The sequence below is a fragment of the Aquarana catesbeiana genome, linkage group LG02 (assembly GCF_042186555.1).
Source record: "Aquarana catesbeiana isolate 2022-GZ linkage group LG02, ASM4218655v1, whole genome shotgun sequence".
Taxonomy (NCBI): domain Eukaryota; kingdom Metazoa; phylum Chordata; class Amphibia; order Anura; family Ranidae; genus Aquarana; species Aquarana catesbeiana.
The window spans coordinates 336,261,440-336,278,494 of NC_133325.1; the positions used below are offsets into that span (position 1 = coordinate 336,261,440).

Here is a 17,055-nt window from a genome sequence, read left to right on the forward strand (position 1 = left end):
GTTATAGAAAGAGGTGTAAAAAGAACCAAAAAGAGCTCCACTATACCTGTGTGAAGCAGAGCCTTCATAAAGTCTGCATGCCTCATATCCACTGCAAATTTGAAAAAACAGAGAGCAGCTAGCAAAAGGACGATCTTATGGCAATATTAATCCCATAAACAAACATTAAATATATTGCAGTTTACCAACTCTTAGATGTAGTGGCTTCATTCATTATCGTTTTTAGATTTGATTCTTTTATTTTCACCTGCTGATCCGGCAAGTAACACACTTCCTAAGAGAAAAGCCTAAAAAAAGAAAACAAATGCAGCCACTACATTTAAGGATTTGTAAGCTGCAATCAAATATTATTTTGTTTTTTGTGTTTAGGTACACTTTAAAAAGGACCTGTGGAAGCTGTGCCCTCAGAGGACAAGGAGAGTATGAATGACAGGTCACTGGTGTTGCCTGTAAAGCCGCATACACACGAGCAGAATGTCTGACAGAAAAAGTCAGACGGAAGCTTTTCATCGTCTATTCCGATCGTGTGTATGCCTCATCGTACTTTTTTTTGTTGAAAATTCTGACGGACCTAGAAATAGAACATGTTCTAAATATTTCTGATGGAACCAATTCCTATCGGAAAAACCGACCAATTGTATGCTGTTCCGACGGACCAAAAACGACGCATGCTCTGAAGCAAGTACGAGACAGAAGCTATCGAACTTCCTTTTTCTAGTCCCGTCGTACATGCTGTACACCACCGCATTCTGGATGGTCGGACTTTGGTCGGACTTTGGTTTAACCGTGTGTAGGCAAGACCGCTTGAATGGAATTCCATCAGGGTTCTGTCGGAGAAACCTTTGGCGTTTATTCTGACGGCAAAACCGGTTGTGTGTGCAGGGCATAAGCTTGTAGTTAGATATTTTCCTAATTACTTACTATGCCTTATTCTACACCATGTCTCAGTGTGGAGGTGGCCATCCCTGTAGACACAAGACTTTGCTTTCATGTGTCAAAACTGCCCCCTGATCATTAATGATCTGATAAATGGTGGTGGAATAAAAAACAAGAAGTAGGAGAGACAAAGGGGTTGATTTACTGAAGGCAAATAGACTGTGCATGTTGCAAGTGCAGTTGCACTCATTCTTCCCAGAGCTTAGTACATGTGGCGAAGCTTCACTTTGTAAAGAATACCCAATCAGATGCAAGGAAGATTAAAAAAAAACTGCATTTTTGCTTGCACATGATTAGGTGGTGGAAATCAGCAGAGCTCAACCACATTCTCAAAGCTCTGTGTGCTTGCAATTGTACTTGCAAAGTGCACAGTCTATTTACTGTATTTATCGGCGTATAACACGCACCCCAATTTAGGAGGGAATTTTAAGGAAAAAAAACTTTTAGGAGGGAAGTTGAAGGGAAAAAAACTTACATTTAAATGCCCATCATTGCAACCTTCTCAGTGCAGCCTTGCCCCAGTGCAGCCATGTCAGTGCAGCCTTGTCAGTGCAGCCTTCCCCAGTGCAGCCTTGTCAGTGCAGCCATGTCAGTGCAGCCATGTCAGTGCAGCCTTCCCCAGTGCAGCCTTGTCAGTGCAGCCTTCCCCAGTGGAGCCTTGTCAGTGCAGTCTTCCCCAGTGCAGCCTTCCCCAGTGCAGCCTTCCCCAGTGCAGCCTTGCCCCATTGCAGCCGTCGATACCCTGTCCCTGCCATATTGGGCTTCAAAATCGCCGACCGCGATTTGAAAATGGCGCCGCCGGCGCCGAAATACACAGAGCCGGTCCTCGGCTCTTTCCGGCGGCTCTCGTTCATTTTCGGCTCCACTCGTAGTCCCGAGCGGAGCTATCCGAACCTAGCCGAGTAGGTTCGGATAGCTCCGCTCGGGACTACGAGTGGAGCCGAAAATGAACGAGAGCCGCCGGAAAGAGCCGAGGACCGGCTCTGTGTATTTCGGCGCCGGCGGCGCCATTTTCAAATCGCGGCCGGCGATTTTGAAGTTTTGACACCACGGGATCGCAGGGGATCGGTGTATAACACGCACCTGCGACTTTCCCCTGATTTTAAGGGGAAAAAAGTGCGTGTTATACGCCGATAAATAGTAAATCAACTCCAAAGCACGTATCCACAGAATGCATTGAGCAGAAGTGGGTAGATTCTTGCACTGCAGGTCCTCAGGTGCAGCTTTCTTTCCAGCAAAAAAAAACAAAAAAAAAAAAAACAATAAACAACACAGTGGTAACATCACCAAATCAAACTCCAACTCTTGTGAGCCAAGCAGTCAGAGGCAGCAGCATCTTCTACCATTGCACACTGCAGATACAGTATACAGTTATGTGGCTCAAGGCACAGCAGGAGCACTGCCATTTTTTAGGAGGAAAATAAAATAAAAAAGGTAAATCTTTCGGAGTACAGCTTAGGCACAATAATAATTTCTAGATGTGCCCCTTTAAGTTGCTTTTTGAGTTCAGGTTCACTTTAAAGGGGATTTGTCATTGGTATAGCAACCTTTGTTAAAAGCAGCTTAGACAGCTGTGGCTTTACTCCACTTTGTCGCAATGCTGTTTAGAATGCACCACACATTTTCTAATGAAGACTTCCCTATTTCAAATTTCTGACCATGGAGATTTATTAAACTCCCTGTGCAGCCAAAGCAGATAGTCATCAGATATACTAGGCAGCAAAATTATGGTTCAAATACTCTCCTTAATAGAGGAAAGGGTCAGCATCTGTGTACACTACTAGAAAGGAACATTCACTGGACATCCCTAACAACAGAGTTTTGAATATCTTGCAAAGTACAGTCATCAGACAGGCAATACTGAGTGTGAGCTGCATGAATAAAACAACTGCTTTTAACACGTTCAGTCAAATTAGGCCCCTTTCACACTGGCAGAGTCCACCAGCAGATCCGCCCACTCATCAAGGGATCTCTCCACTGAATCCCAGTAAGCAGGCAGATGACAGATCCGTGTCTGCTTCACTGATACAGAGCGGACATGGACACAGCCTGCTGTCCTCTATGGAAATGGACAGGCTTTCTGTTCCTATCCAACTGTCATCCAATCTGATCCCCATCCATCTGTTTTTAGTGCACAGGATCGGATTGGATGTCGGCAGGTGTTAAGGGGCACTGCGGATGTCCGTTGACACCGCTGCTGCATAGAAAGCAATGGATGGTTCGATCGGGTTCGCCTGAAAAACTGACAGGCGGATCAATCATTCTGTCCATGTGAAAGGGGCCTAAGGGGTTTCAAGTCTTTAAAAGAAGGGCCACGATAACATGCATGGCAATCATGTGATTTCCTAGGCAAGACTAATGCTTGAGATACTGAAATTTACAGTAACAGTTGAGCACAGAAAAAGCACACAGGGCTTTGACAGTTTTTAAATACAGTCCTATGGCTATGATTATATGTTGTATTGCAACCATTATGGGTAAGCATTGCCACCTTTTCAACATAATTCACTACACCTTCAAGCAGGAGTCTCCAAACTTTCTAAACAAAGGACCAGTTTACTGACCTTCAGGCTTTAGAAGGGCCAGACTGGTTGGAGTAGAAAATGCCCTGCCATGAACAGGAGTCTACAATACCCCATCATTGGTTTTAATAGGAGGAATAGTGCCCCATTGTTGGTATCAGTTGGAGGAATATTGCCCCGTTTTTGGTGCTATTGGGAGGAATGATGCCCCATTAGGATAAAGGTAATCAAAGGGCTGCAATTCGGGTAATCAAGCCCTCAGGCCACAGTTTGGAGACCACTGTCCTAAAGGAACAGTCCACCCAAAACTGTCATTTTAGCTTTTGGAAGATGTTGGAAGGTTACCCACCTTACAGTTTCTTATACCTTGGGGACTCCTAAGATACGTGTGTTTGAGATCCCAGGGCTGCTGCACACCTGATGTGCTTATTATGACATGCTCCCACTCTCCCTGTTGGATCGTTTAGGCATTGTAGATTATACAAAATGCAACAGGAGGTGCTCAAACACACAATTATGAGTGGCCAATCTCCCATGTGTACAGAATGGAGTCAGAAATTGCAAGGAGATCTAGCTGTTGGAGTATCCATGTCGTAGATGGCCAAGATTTGAACCATGTATGGACAGGCTGAATATACCCAAGTTGATTGATCGATCAACTTGGGTACAACCAGCCTGTCCGATTTTACCAGTGATTATTGCAAACCGCTGTTATAGCCATTAGCATAAATCACGGTCTTCTCACGGCGTGGAAGGCTTCCCTACCCCCCCCCCTTCTGCCAGGATAACACAATGGCTCAGTGGTAGGGATTGCTGTCAACACTGTCTGTGTTAATGGGGAAACTAAATGGGCAAAATTGATGGGTCAAACCCGTTTTGTTCTGTTTCATGGCCGGCCTTATTCAGATCAACATGCTCAACCTATGTCTAAAATAAATTATTTCTTGATGGACTGAACCTTTAACAGCAAACCTGAAAATAACCCTACATGTTTCAGAATCTGCGCTTACAAAATGTGTAACAAGTATGTCTTCTTTAAGCTAATATATATTTTCTGATTTTTTTTTATTTCCTGTGAGAACAAAGCCAGCAATCATGATAAATGTATAGAGCACATTGTGTCAAAGCAATACATTTTCAGAAACATTTTCTGGTGTTTATTTCTTCCAAAGAGAAATGTTATACATAATGTAATTGTTTGCTTAATGAAAAGGGTTTATTTTAAATGTACTGAAACGACAAAAGTATTCTGAGACAAAAAGCAGTCTTATAGTTAGAAGTCTTGGCAAACTGCATGGAATGTATGTATAAATCTGGACCATATGATAAAAGTTTCGGCTTTTGCTTCACAATAATGCTTTGATCTGTTCAAATGAATCTTTTTTATGAAAGAAAAGAGTATAGCTATAGTATAAAAATAACTCCAACAGCTGGTACAATAGTTACATAGATCTATGTATCAGATTAATTAAAACCTTGTTGCATCTAACAAAAATCTGTAACATAATGTAAACTCATGACAAAAACATGAAAACTTGATGTATGACATCCATAAACAGTGACATTTCCCATAGGTTCGCAAGATGTAGCTTTACATTCTATGATCAGTTTTGCCATTTTTAGCTAAGTCTGCAATGATACAGTATACTGAGAGAATACTATGGTAGTAATATATCAGTTTAATACAGCATATTTGTAAATTTTACCAAAACTGCAGGGAAGCATGGGGAAGCAAGGATCAACACATGGAAAGAACCCACTTTGCCCTCAATTTGCCCTCTAAACAAAAAAGAACAAAATGGTGAAAAAATAAACCTGAATGCCTCGTACACACGATCGGGATTTTGATCGGAAAAAGATATGATGGCTTTTCCGACGGGATTCCATACACACGTTCACACAAAAGTTTGCTTAACTTTCGACCGTCAAGAACGCGGTGGCAACACTACGACGAGACGAGAAAATGAAGTTCAATGCTTCCGAGCATGCATCGAATTGTTTCTGAGCATGCATAGGAATTTTGTGCATCGGAATTGCTACAGACGATCACATTTTCGGATAGGAACTTTTTCCGACCGAAAAATTGAGAACATGCTCTCAATCTTTTGCTGTCTGGAATTCGGCCAGCAAAAGTCCGATGGAGCATACACACGGCCGCATTTTCTGACCAAAAGCTCTCATCGGTCTTTTGCTGGCTGAATTTCCGATCGTGTGTATGCGGCATAAGATTTTTCACTGTCTGCTATAAAACATAAAAAATGTAAAACATTAAAAAAATCTAATTTCTTCATAAATTTAGGTCAAAATGTATTCTGCTACATGTCTTTGGTGAAAAAAGAAAATCCCAATAACTGTAAATGTATTTGTTTACAGGTTATAGCGTCTACCAATTATGATATACAGTATCTTACAAAAGTGAGTACACCCCTCACATTTTTGTAAATATTTTATTCTATTTTTTCATGTGACAACACTGAAGAAATGACGCTTTGCTACAATGTAAAGTAGTGAGTGTACAGCTTGTATAACAGTGTAAATTTGCTGTCCCCTCAAAATAACTCAACACACAGCCATTAATGTCTAAACTGCTGGTAACAAAAGTGAGCACACCCCTAAGTGAAAATGTCCAAATTGGGCCCAATTAGCCATTTTCCCTCCCCGGTGTCATGTGACTCATTAGTGTTACAAGGTCTCAGGTGTGAATAGGGAGCAGGTGTGTTAAATTTGGTGTTATCGCTCTCACTCTCTCATACTGGTCACTGGAAGATCAACATGGCATCTCATGGCAAAGAACTCTCTAAAGGGATCTGAAAAAAAGAATTGCCAAGACCCTGAAACTGAGTTGAAGCACGTTGGCCAAGACCATACAGCAGTTTAACAGGACAGGTTCCACTCAGAACAGGCCTCTCCATGGTCGATCAAAGAAGTTGAGTGTATGTGCTCAGCGTCATATCCAGAGGTTGTCTTTGGGAAATAGACATATGAGTGCTGCCAGCATTGCTGCAGAGGTTGAAGAGGTGGGGGGTCAGCCTGTCAATGCTCAGACCATACGCCGCACACTGCATCAAATTGGTCTGCATGGCTGTCATTCCAGAAGGAAGCCTCTTCTATAGATAATGCATAAGAAAGCCCGCAAACAGTTTGCTGAAGACAAGCAGACTAAGGACATGGATTACTGGAACCATTTCCTGTGGTCTGATGAGACCAAGATAAACGTATTTGGTTCAGAGTTAAAAAGCACTCCCTAGGGACATATTTAGAAATTTACTGAATAGTGCTAATTGTCCAAAGACTAAGAGATGGTGCCCACATCCCTAAATCATTCAAGCTAAAAAAAAAGTTGTCCTCTAAATGAGACTTTCAAGGGCAGTACTCCTCAGAAGATCACAGCATAAATATAAAAAGTAGTATTTTATTTGAAAAGGGTTAAAAGATAAAGAAGATATACACATTTACACAGGATGCATTTACAATAATACAAGCCAGTTTAAAAACCACTACTCTGTCAGGTGCGTTTAGCAACAGAGATGACCAAACGTGTTTCGAGTTAGCGATATTAGTTCTCTTCTTCAGGGGAAGGTGGTTCTACACAGGATGTTATACGTCATAAAGCTTGCATACAGAATTATCGATCTTGCATCCACATAGAAGCATTTAAGAAAATGTTGCTGCCCTATGCTGACCAATCGTACAGAAAAGCCTGCGACCAGTGAAAGTTACCCACAGAGGGTGCTCAGTCCGAGCCCCAGCAAAAATGCCCCACTTGTAGTCCAAAGCGACTAATATCACTGGTTATTATTGATAGTTAAGACACAGTGATGAAACTGCTGGTAATCACTGGACTGACATCAGAACTGGGACTTCTTGTACTAAGTCAAGGGCAAGTAGCCTAAGCTTCAGCTCAATCCCTGTGTGGTGATGTCTGGCCTGGAAATGCAACAAGTACTGCCCTTGAAAGTCCCATTTAGAGGAAAACTTTTTTTGTAGCTTGTAGCGACATATTTAACCCTTTGATCGCCCCTGATGTTAACCCCTCCCCTGCCAGTGTCATTAGTACAGTGACAGTGCATATTTTTTTAGCACCAATAACTGTATTGGTGTCACTGGTCCCCAAAAAGTGCTACTTTGTGTCTGATTTGTCCTCCCCAATGTCACAGTCCTGCTATAAGTTGCTGATCGCCGCCATAACTAGTAAAAATAAATAAATGAATAAAAATTTGAAATGTGATTTAAAGTGGCACAATAGATACTACAAGAGCCTGCAAAACAAAAGGAGAAAAGTCATCATGTCCGATTTATTGAAATGCTGTGAGAACAGTTTTTTTTTTTGTTTTTGTTTTTTGCAGGTTTTCTAATTACACACAACTATTATTCATACATACACCCTAAGTGACAGAATTGGGCAGCAAAACACTATATTTTTGCCAGAGATGATGCACACAATTCATTTCATAACTACTAAGCCTCTCCATCACCCCACACCCAATATGTCTAACATCTGCCACTGCAGTGACTTTGTATTGATTCTCATATCCCTAATGTTTCTAAAAATGGTGCCATATACCCAGCCTTGGAAGTCGGTTTTTAATGCAATATATTGGGAACAGCTGTTCATGGATTCCATGTTGCTGGAAGGAGATTATTCAATGCTTCACATCTGGTTGTGGAATGTAACCACGGTGAAGTGCTTGTTTACTGAACGAGAGTATCTGATCACTGGCTGACTACTACTCGGAAAGATGTGGATCTCAACTACTTTCACAGACTTCCTGTATGAAATGCTATTATCATCCAGGGACAAACACATTGAATGAATTCAAAATACAGTATGGACAAATAGCCCTCAAAACGTATCTCACACATTATAAACAATGTTATCAACATATGTATAAAATAGCAACATATTTTTCTAAGTGAACAGCCTCTGCTCCGTTAGTAAATTAACCTCAACAATTGAGGGTCACTTCTTTTTAAACCTGAACTATAGAAAAGCAGCTACCTACAAAGAGTTGATATACATACAGTATATTTAAATAGTTTGACCAGCTAAAAGTCTATAATTCTGTGAAGCTAGTCTTGTCATCCAGCTCCCCTATCACTCATGTATCAAACAGAAGGCCCGGGGGCCGAATCATTTTTTTCAACCATGACATGGCGGAACTCTGTTCCGTCACCTCTGGCTCTTTCCCTCCGCTTCCCACTGTCACTTGTAAACATTATAGTCTTCCATGTTTACAAGGACAGCTTTTCTCTCAGTGGCTCACAGATCCCTGTCTGCCCTGCATTCACAGCAAGGACAAGGGAGATGCAGGTGCAGTGTTTTATGGGGCATCAGCATGTGAAAGAGAGCTGAACCCTGCACACTGTGCATTGCACAACCCTGAACCCTGCACTCTGTATGTAGCACACCCCTGAGCTCTGCACTCTGTATGTAGCACACCCCTGAGCTCTGCACTTTGTATGTAGCACACCCCTGAGCTCTGCACTCTGTATGTAGCACACCCCTGAACTCTGTACTCTATACAAAGCACACCCCTGAACTCTGCCCTCTGTACACAGTGTATCCCTGAACTCTGCCCTCTGTACACAGTGCACCCCTGAACTCTGCACTCTGTATGTAGCCCAGCCCTAAACTCTGCACTCTGTACACAGCACACCCCTGGACTCTGCACTCTATACACAGCACACCCCTGAACTCTGCACTCTGTACACAGCACACCCCTGAACTCTGCTCTCTGTACACAGTGCACCCCTGAACTCTGCACACTGTATGTAGCCCACCCCTAAATTCTGCACTCTGTACATAGCGTACCCCTGAACTCTGCACTCTGTATGTAGCACACCCCAAAATTCTGCACTCTGTATGTAGCACACCCCTGAACTCTGCCCTCTGTACACAGTGTATCCCTGAACTCTGCCCTCTGTACACAGTGCACCCCTGAACTCTGCACTCTGTACACAGTGTACCCCTGAACTCTGCACTCTGTACACAGTGCACCCCTGAACTCTGCAGTCTGTATGTAGCCCAGCCCTAAACTCTGCACTCTGTACACAGCACACCCCTGAACTCTGCACTCTATACACAGCACACCCCTGAACTCTGCACCCTGTACACAGCACACCCCTTAACTCTGCTCTCTGTACACAGTGCACCCCTGAACTCTGCACACTGTATGTAGCCCACCCCTAAATTCTGCACTCTGTACACAGCACACCCCTGAACTCTGCACTCTGTACATAGCATACCCCTGAACTCTGCACTCTGTAGCACACCCCTGAACTCTGCACTCTGTACACAGCACACCCCTGAACTCTGCATCCTGTACCCAGCACACCCCTGAACTCTGCTCTCTGTACACAGTGCACCGCTGAACTCTGCACTCTGTATGTAGCCCACCCCTAAACTCTGCACTCTGTACACAACACACCCCTGAACTCTGCACTCTGTACGTAGCACACCTCTGAACTCTGCATGTAGCACACCCCTGAACTCTGCTCTCTGTACACAGTGCATCCCTGAACTCTGCACTTTGTATGTAGCCCACCCCTAAACTCTGCACTCTGTACATAGCGCACCCTTGAACCCTGCACTTAGTACACAGTGCATCCCTGGACTCTGCACATAATGCACTCCTGGTATTTATTCCCCTTTTAAGATCCTCCCACTGTTTGGCCACATCCACCATTCTATGCCGTTCAGCCAGGGGGATGTGGTTGAGTTCCTCCACCTATTCTCTGAGAAAAAAAGCCCTGGATAAATTTATATAGGTTTTCAGATACAACTGACACAGCCAGGTCCAGGGGCTCAAATGCAGCAGCAGCAGCAGCATAGTTTTTTTGGGAACACACCTTTCAGCCTACTGATTGGACAGTGAATGAGTAGCAACACACTGATGAGTCTGTTCACTCCACCTGTCAGCATATGTCCATGCAAAGGATTTACTGGCTTTTGATTCTACCCATCATTTTACCAATCTCAGTTCCACTATACAGGAGATTACATTAGCATTATATTGAAGCTAATATAGGTTCTTACACGTGTTACATTTTAATATCCTTTAAAGATTTGTGAATGACTAAATAAATTACATCCTTAACTGAAGTCAGACTAAATTTTCCCATAGATTACACCCCACAGCGCAGATCAAAAATAATTAATGGATTCCTCCATTGACACAGGCAAAGAGAATAAAGACATTGTATTCTGACAGCGGGGAAACTTTACTGTCAGAATACACTGATTAAAGTGTTTGTAAAAAATAAATAAAAATAATAATAACAAACATGTTATACTTACCCGCTCTGTGCAATGGTTTTGCAGAGCAGCCATGATTCTCCTCTTCTCTGGTCCAGCCAGCCCCTACCCCTGCGGAGTGCCCGCATAGCAAGATGCTTGCTATGGGAACACTCATGTGTGATCGCTCCCACACAGACACAGAGAGCGCGGCTCAGCGTGGCCCTCCACTCCCTCCTCCATAGCTCCTGCTGCTGCATCTCAGCAAATGAGGAGAGATCTGAGAGAACCGTTGCTTTTGTGCACATCGCTGGATCCAGATCGGACTAAGGCAAGTATTAGGGGGGGCTGAGGGGACTCTGCACACTGAAGGTATTTTACCTTTATGCATAGAATGCATGAAGGTAAAAAACCTTCAACCATTAAAACCACCTACATAGCTACAGCTGCTGATTGAGACATTTTTTCCAACATTCCCTTTCAACAGAATCAATCTTTAGATCCCTGCTGAACAAGCTGAATTTTGATCCATCTTTGGCCAGCTTAAAGTGAAATTCAAGTCTAGCTGTAACTAAGCTTGAAACTGCTCCCAGTCCCCTTCCAACCCCTGTTTTAACCACCCTGTACAGGAAGATGTCTATACTTACCTACTCTTATGCCCTATAGAATTTTCCTACAACAAAATCCATGTTTTTTTTTTCCGATGGATGTTGGCTCAAACTTGTCTTGCATACACACGGTCACACAAATTTTATCGGAAATTCCGAACGTCAAGATCGCGGTACCGTACAACACGAGCCGAGAAAAATGAATAGCCAGTGCGGCTCTTCTGCTTGATTCCGAGCATGCATGGAACTGTGTGCGTCGGAATTGTGTACACACGATCGGAATTTATGACAACGGATTTTGTTGTCGGAAAATTTGAGATCCAGATCTCAAATTTTGTGTGACGGAAATTCCCATGGGAAATGTCCGATGGAGCCTACACACAGTCGGATATTAACCCTCAGTAAATATATGCATCTTCCCTCTACAGGATAGTTATAATACAGTAGATGTTAGAAGGGGGGCGTGACGGTGGGTGGGCACAGTTTTAAGCTTTGTTAGTTCTAGCCTGGAATTCCACTTTAAGTGACCATAAGCAGAAAGCAATGGGCTACACTTAAAGTACACCTAAACTCAAGAACAAAAATGTAATACATTGTAACTTACCAGTGTTCAGATGTGGTGGATGCATTCGTTTTCTTTTTTAGGCAACTACACAAAAATTTCTGAATACCCAGCGTCCTTGTAACTTCCTGTGTACTGAACTTATATCTTAACCACTTGCTTACTGGGCACTTAAACCCCCTTCCTGCCCAGGCCAATTTTCAGCTTTCAGCACTGTCACTCTTTGAATGACAATTGCGCGGTCATGCAACACTCTACCCAAATTACATTTTTATCATTTTTTCTCCACAAATAGAGCTTTCTTTTGCTGGTATTTATTCACTGCTGGGTTTTTTATTTTTTGTTAAAAAAAAAAAACGAAAAAAGACTGAAAAATGTGAAAAAAAAAACAGTTTTATAGTTTGTTAAAATTTTGCAAACAGGTCATTTTTCTCCTTCATTGATGTGCACTGCACTGGTTAGGCTGCACTGATGGGCACTGATAGGCTACATCAATGGGCACTGATGGACACTGATAAGTGGCACTGGTGGGCACTAATGAGGTGGAACTAGTGGGCACTGATGGGCATTGATAGATGGCACTTATTGGTGGCACTGAAGGGCATTGATAGGTGGCACTGAAGGATACTGATAGGTGGCACTGATGGGCACCAATGGGTGGCACTGATGGACACTGATAGGCACTGGTAGGTGACACTGATAGGCAGCACTGATAGGTGGCACTGATGATGAGACACTGATTGGCAGCACTGATGGGCATTGATAGGTGGCACTGGTGGGCATTGATAGGTGGCACTGGTGGGCACTGGTAGGTGGCACTGATGGGCACTGATTGGTGGCACTGATATGCACTGGCAGGTGGCACTGGTGGGCACTGGCAGGCGGCACTGGTGACTGCTGTCTCTTTGACAGAAGCCGGTGATCGGCTTTTTTTTCTGCTCACACTGTCAGCGTGTGCAAAAAAAAACGCTGATTACTGATCTTATGTTTACGTCACATGATCAGCTGTCATTGGCTGACAGCTGATTATGTGGTAAGGAGCCAGGATGGACCCCTTACTCCGATCTGTGATCAGCTGAGTCTCATTGACTCAGTGATTACAGAGTGCAGAGGTACGCAGGCAGCTCATGCATGGAAGGACATCTATTGATGCCCTCCCGGCAATTAAGGCCTGCACTGTAGCGGTCATTCAGCCATAGCGCGTGCGGGAAGTGGTTATATACTGTAATGATCTTTTCTAGCTATCCTTTGTGAACTACAGAAAATACCCCCCTCATGTTATGGCTATAAAGAGAGGGAGGTGCTCTGTAGTTATGTCCTAGAGTGACAATGCTGCTCTTCCAACCATACAGTACAGTGTGTGAGTGTTGTCCAGGACAGGAATTGTGTTACTGGCAGGATCAACAGATGAAACAAAGAACAAAAAAGCCCAAAATAATGCAGCCATCACTTCTAAGGAGTGGTGAGCTGTAATATATTATATTTCTGTTATTAAGTTTAGATATGCTTTAACTGTTTAAAAATGTCACTGCAATCCTAAATCTCAAGTTCTCCCTAGATATGGTAAGCATGACATAACTATTTGTGAATGTTAATAGCAACTCTTTTATATAACTGTGATTTGTATTCCAGGTTTACTGGCCATGCATAAAAAAGAGAAAACATAACACTTAATAAAGTGCGCCTTGGCAATGAAGACCTGGCATCAGTTAACTGGATTATATGCTGACAAAAATGCGCTTCTGATTGAAAAGGACATTGTGGGGTGTTTGCTATAATTTAGGTGTAATTTAAAAATTGGTTTTATTGTACTCGCGTGAATGTCTTTAACTGATTGCCAAGTAGAAGAAAAGTCAAGAGATACAGTAAGGTAAATGGAAAAAAAAAAAAAAACGGGAATAATGTTTGCATTATCCAACAAAATAAAATTTGCTTGGGCATATACGTAATGATTCTTTATGTAGCTAAATGTATACAGCATATGAATTTAACACACACACTAAATGTGAACTGCTACAGACAATCAGCAAAATATAAGCAAATCATTCATGCATTCTAAAAGTCGGCTTGCCTTCTGAACCATAGCCGCATACCTGAGACTGATGCAATCCCCTCCCAAGCGTGTTTAACTTTTTTGGGATTGGGAGGAAGGGCATTTTTTTTTACTTTAAATATACACGCAGATAAAAGCCACTTCACTAACTATAGCAAAAGAAAACTTTGCTAAAGCCTAACTGTAGTTCCACTGTGAATTAAGAAGATATATTAATGCAGGAAAACACTGATATTAAATGTCTTACTTCTGTAAGGCATTAAATAACGTGGTTGTAAACCCCTACACATACCCAGTGAAGTTACTGTCCTCAAGTGATACACAGAGATGAAACAAATCCTCCTACATAAGCAGACAGAAATGACACTTACTGCTCTGAATTGAGACAAGTGCACACTATTGAGGGATATGCTTTGTTCATATTTAATGTCTGAGGTTTACAATAACCTTAAGCTCCCATGCCAGTGTAAATTCTTCTCAGTGGGGCAGAGGGAAGCAGATAAGTCCACTGCTTTCTGTGTGAGAGCAGATGTCTCCTTGCAGGAGTCTAACATGCACTTTGCTAAGAACTGTACAATCAATAAAATGGGGATAAAGCTAGTAGCTGATACCAAAAAAGTGCATAATTAAAAGGCACTGATGATCTAAGAATTACACTAGAAAAGTTAAAACTATAAAACTAGACAAAATAGTATTAAATGGCTGCAATGCACAATCTTTCTGCTTTTCTCCAGTTCCTATAAACCAATTCTACTGCGTACACAATGCATGTAAAGCTGGCTATGCCATCCACTACTTTGAACTGTTCTCTTTTAAAGTTTGCATAGGAGTAGGGTGGTAAGAGAGATGGGCAGACATTTTCCTAAAATGATAGGTATGGAGACATCTGCTTTTCTGTGAACAAGCTGAGAAGTCTCATGCACCAGCTTACAACTCGCCCAACTTTATCCTTAAAGCGGGGTTCCACCCAAATTTTGCACAATATCTGTATGTATTCTCTTCCTTGCCTAGATGCTGACATGCCATTTAAAAAAATTTAAATCGCCGTAATTACCTTTTATTTTTCTATTCTTCTTTGCACTTCCTGGTTCTCCTCCCGTGGGAGTAGGTGTGTTTCTAGCCTCTCCCAGACTCCTGGGAGCTAGTCTCAGGCTTCCCAGGATGCCACTGAGCATGTGCGGGAATGAGCAGTGAATGCTGGGAGCACAGCATTCACCACATCCAGGAAATAAATGCTTGTGGGCTTCAAATGCCCACAATGAAGATGGAAACCGCCTGCAGTGAATAATATAAGTTATTCTTTCCGACGAAATCTGACACAGGCGGACATATTACACACAATATGTGAGTATGTAATGCTGAGAAGAAAAGTTTGTGAATTAACTCAAAAAAAAAAAAACGATAGATAGGTGGACCCCGCTTTAAAGGTAGCGCTCAATGAGAAGGAGAAAGTACTAACAATGCTGGAAAATCTTGGCGATCAATAATGAGAACTTTTGAAGGACGCAGGTGCTCATTACTGCTACTTTTGTAGGCATGAACTGCCTTCTTCTGACTTAACTAGGGTTTCAAATCACTTAGTCAGTCATTGTGTACGCAGACCAATTAGGAGGGAGGTACTGTACTGTAGAGAGTCAAATAATAATGATAACGTACACATTTAGGCTTTTTAAACATGACACCACAGCTCATTGGAAATAATGACACTAAAAGACATAAACCTACCTCAATTTGCATATGTTTGAAAAACAGCCTTGTTACATATCCTCTAATCTAACACAATTTGTTTCTCACGCTCTTCATAATACATGCCTTGGGTTTAAAATAAAGACCAGATGAGCTCTGCAAAAGCAGAAATCTCTAGTTCACAGCTCAAATCATTAGCATCAACTTTTTACCTATATTTGAGCAATCAATAAAATGTCAGTACCAGAAATATTTCAGCCCTAGTGACAGCTGCTACACACTAGCAGGAACATTGTCATTTAAACCTCAGACCATAGGTGTCTATTTTGTCTACCATAATCCCTGAAGGCCATTAAGGAGAGTAGAATGTCTAAGTGAACAATGGCTCTTAGGATGGAGTCACTGCCATTTATAGAAGTTCATGTCACAGAAAGGAGAGATCCTTAGGCATTTCTGTTGAATGCCAGCTAAAGCCCTGAAGCTGAAAGAGTGCAATACACAGGTGCTGAGGATAGAATGCAACATGCATTGCCCCACACAATGAGCACACACTGCCGGTTGGGAATATTGAGGGCCCAACTCTTCCACTGAAGAAAGTCCAGGAAAGGGGGAGGAGCAGGAAATGTGAACAGAATGCTCCAAAATTATGTATATGTACACTAAAATAATGGTCTTATGTGAAAATGAAACCATACTACTCTATAGTCTCCTCTGATACACAAGTAAAACTTGATAACGGGAACACTGCACAACTAAGCCCTGGAGACATATTTCTCATATTACTGGCAACATTTTATAACACCAGAATGATGCCTTAATGAAAACATAAGGAATGTAAGGAATTAAAACCATTTATATTACTTAAAGCAAAATGGAGACTGACACATACAGGTCTGGTGATAGTTAAGGTAACTGAAATTCTGCCTAAAGCTGTCATTAATGTAAATGTTTTATGGCACTCAAGATGTTACCTTGAGCATGTGAGTGTATATATCTACATGACACCACTAGGCTTCTGTTTTTACAGCAATGGAAATAGGTCAACAGTTCAATGCAATTAGTTATCTGGCTATCAAGTTGTAAAATGGTTATATGTGCATGGGAATTCTTTTACAGAAAGCTTTGGGTACCAGGTGCATTTATGTTTAAAAAAAACTTTCAGATAAAAATTTGTATGTCAGAGTTAGCATAGTGAATTGCTTTAGTGTAGTATTTCATTTCAGAAAAAATACAAACCAGATTTTTCTACAAATTCATGTGTGTCTGAGGACTTTTCACCTTTGAAATAGGGCAAGTGCTTTAACCATGGTGTTTTCCCTGCATGGAGTGCTGGAGTCTTCCATGCCATATAAATTAATGGAGATGAGACCATAGAAAACGTCTGCCTGGTCACTACCCACTTGTATTATTAGTGAAGTACTGAGCACAAATTTAGAGACATTCACATGTAATGG

General features: G+C 42.1%; 1 protein-coding gene across 2 annotated transcripts in view; it reads right to left on the reverse strand.

Annotated features, from left to right (window-relative positions):
* ARHGAP6 (Rho GTPase activating protein 6) overlaps positions 1 to 17,055 on the reverse strand; it is a 368,531-nt gene that overhangs the window by 224,577 nt on the left and 126,899 nt on the right. The gene's annotated exons all lie outside the window — the stretch shown is intronic.